This window comes from Pezoporus wallicus, unplaced genomic scaffold (genome assembly GCF_028554395.1).
Source record: "Pezoporus wallicus isolate ANWC-B61680 ecotype Strahan unplaced genomic scaffold, APGP_CSIRO_Pwel_v1 contig_9436, whole genome shotgun sequence".
In the NCBI taxonomy this organism is placed as follows: domain Eukaryota; kingdom Metazoa; phylum Chordata; class Aves; order Psittaciformes; family Psittacidae; genus Pezoporus; species Pezoporus wallicus.
In genome coordinates this window covers 1-2960 of record NW_026637441.1, presented here as the reverse complement: position 1 = coordinate 2960, position 2960 = coordinate 1, and the positions used below count along the sequence as shown (strand labels likewise).

The following is a 2960-nucleotide window of genomic DNA, read 5'->3' as shown; positions in this document are numbered from 1 at the left end:
CCCGGTAGCCCCCAGTGATGCTCATCCAGTGGCACACCCCCCATCCCCCCCCCCCCGGTACCCATTAGTTCTGGTGCTGCCCCCCCAGACCCCACTGCTGCCCCCCGGTGCCCCGCTCACCGGCAGTCGCTGCAGGCTCGCTGGCATTCCTTCCGACGGTAGCGGCAGATCAGCGCCCAGATGAGCAGCGCGGGGAGGCTCAGGAGCAGGAGCGAGCCCAGGATGGAGCCCACGATGATGCCCGCTTGCCGTCCCCCTACGGTGCGAGCACAGCCTGTCACCGCCGGCCTCCGCACCGGCTGCCACTGAGCACCGCGTCCCCAGCACCCGCACAGAGCCTCCCCTTGTCCCCCCTCGCTTCCCACCCCGTGTCCCCGGCCCGCTCACTTGCGGCCGGGCCGGGGTCGAGCTGACACACGGGTACCCCACGCGGTTGGTGACTCGGCACTGGTAGACGCGGCGACCTCAGGAGAGCTGCACGGATGTTCGAGTCCCAGAAGACTCGATCCCTCACGTGGGGACAGGCGGAGGCGTTCGCGCCCGGAGCCCCCGGGCACGGGCAAGGAAGGGCACGGCTCCGGACGTGAAAGGCAAACAGGCGCCATGAGCAGCTCCTGCACCCATGGGAGCCAAGGTACGTACAGCCAGGAGCACCCAAAGGAACCATGAGTAGCTCTCGGCACCCATGGGTGTTGTAGGTACATACAGCTCAGAGCACCCAAAGGAACCCTGGAGCAGCTCTCCCTCTCTGCACATGGGAGCCGTGGCACGAAGCCAGAGCACCCAAAGGAGCCCTGAGCAGCCACTCTTAGAGCCGTGGTACCAGCCAGGAGCACCCAAAGGAACCCTGAGCAGCCACTGCACCCATTAGAGCCGAGGTACGTACAGCCAGTAGCACCCAAAGGAACCCTGAGCAGCCTCTGCACCCATGGGAGCCGCGGTACGTACAGCCAGGAGCACCCAAAGGAGCCCTGAGCAGCCCCTGCACCCATGGGAGCCGCGGTACGTACAGCCAGGAGCACCCAAAGGAACCCCAGCCACTGCACCCATTAGAGCCGTGGTACGTACAGCCTGCACACATGGGAGCTCCTGCGGTACGTACAGCCAGGAGCACCCAAAGGAACCCTGAGCAGCCACTGCACCCATTAGAGCCGTGGCACGTACAGCCAGGAGCACCCAAAGGAACCATGAGCAGCTCCTGCACCCATTAGAGCCGTGGTACGTACAGCCAGGAGCACCCAAAGGAACCATGAGCAGCAACTGCACCCAGTAGAGCCGTGGTACGTACAGCCAGGAGCACCCAAAGGAACCCTGAGCAGCCACTGCACCCATTAGAGCCGTGGCACGTACAGCCAGGAGCACCCAAAGGAACCATGAGCAGCTCCTGCACCCATTAGAGCCGTGGTACGTACAGCCAGGAGCACCCAAAGGAACCCTGAGCAGCCACTGCACCCATTAGAGCCGTGGTACGTACAGCCAGGAGCACCCAAAGGAACCCTGAGCAGCCCCCTGCACCCATGGGAGCCGCAGCATGTACAGCCATGAACACACATGGGACACCCAGCCAGGAGCACCCAAAGGAATCCCTGAGCAGCCCCTGCACCCACGGGAGCCGTGGCCATGAACACACACACCCAGAGGAACCATGAGCAGCCCCTGCACCCACGGGAGCCGATGAACACACATGTGAGCAGCCCCCGCACCCATGGGAGCCCCCCGGGGCTGTGCCATGGAGGGGCTCAGCCCCACAGCACCCACCTTGGATGGTGCCAGAGGGCAGGCGTCCTCTCCCGTAGCCATGAGCACCCATAGGAACTCACCCATGAGCATCCCCAGCACCCATGGGAGCCCCACTGGGTTGTGCCACAGAGTGGGGTTCAGCCCCACAGCACCCATGGGAGCCCCCAGGGGCTGTGCCATGGAGGGGGCTCAGCCCCACAACACCCATGGGAGCCCCCAGGGGCTGTTCCATGGAGGGGGCTCAGCCCCACAGCACCCATGGGAGCCCCCGGGGCTGTGCCATGGAGGGGGCTCAGCCCCACAGCACCCATGGGAGCCCCCCGGGGCTGTGTAATGGAGGGGGCTCAGCCCCACAGCACCCATGGGAGCCCCCCGGGGCTGTGTCATGGAGGGGGCTCAGCCCCACAACACCCATGGGAGCCCCCAGGGCTGTGCCACGGTGGGGTCAGCCCCACAGCACCCATGGGAGCCCCCCGGGGCTGTGCCATGGAGGGGCTCAGCCCCACAGCACCCATGGGAGCCCCCAGGGGCTGTGCCATGGAGGGGGCTCAGCCCCACAACACCCATGGGAGCCCCCGGGGCTGTGCCATGGAGGGGGCTCAGCCCCACAGCACCCATGGGAGCCCCCGGGGCTGTGCCATGGAGGGGGCTCAGCCCCACAGCACCCATGGGAGCCCCCCGGGAGGGCTGTGCCTCGGAGGGGCTCAGCCCCACAGCACCCACCTTGGATGGAGCCGGAGGGCAGGCGGCCCCCGCCGTATCCGTCCGCCAGCTTTGCCCATTGGTAGGCGAGCGGGAGGTGCCCCCGCGGCTGTAGCACCGCAGCAGGACGCCGCCGCTCCCGATCTGCTCCCCCTCGGTCCAGCACACTGCGGAGTAACCGGTTTCTCTGTGGGGACAAGGACCCGGTCACTATGGAGCCAGCGGGGACCAAACGGGGAAGGGGACATGGAAAAGGGAGGGGGGACACACACACGACACTGACCCTGCACGGTGACGATGACCATTCTGCACGGCCACGGTGTTCTTCTTCACGCGGCACTGGTAGGTGCCGGTGTCGGAGACCTGCAGGTCCGCCAGGCGGATGGAGGCGTCGTGCTGGCTGGGGTCGGTCTGCACGAAGGCGACGCGGTCCTGCAGCCCCGAGCCGCTGCCGTAGTTCACGTGGTGGTCTTGGTAGGACAGGAACTGGGGGGGGGGAATCAGAGAAGGGAGGGGGG

The 2960-nt window shown here is 66.8% G+C and overlaps 1 pseudogene; it reads right to left on the bottom strand.

Moving 5' to 3' along the window:
* Nucleotides 1-120: 120 nt before the first annotated feature.
* On the bottom strand, nt 121-2934 carry LOC130597203 (V-set and immunoglobulin domain-containing protein 8-like; annotated as a pseudogene).
* Nucleotides 2935-2960: the final 26 nt, after the last annotated feature.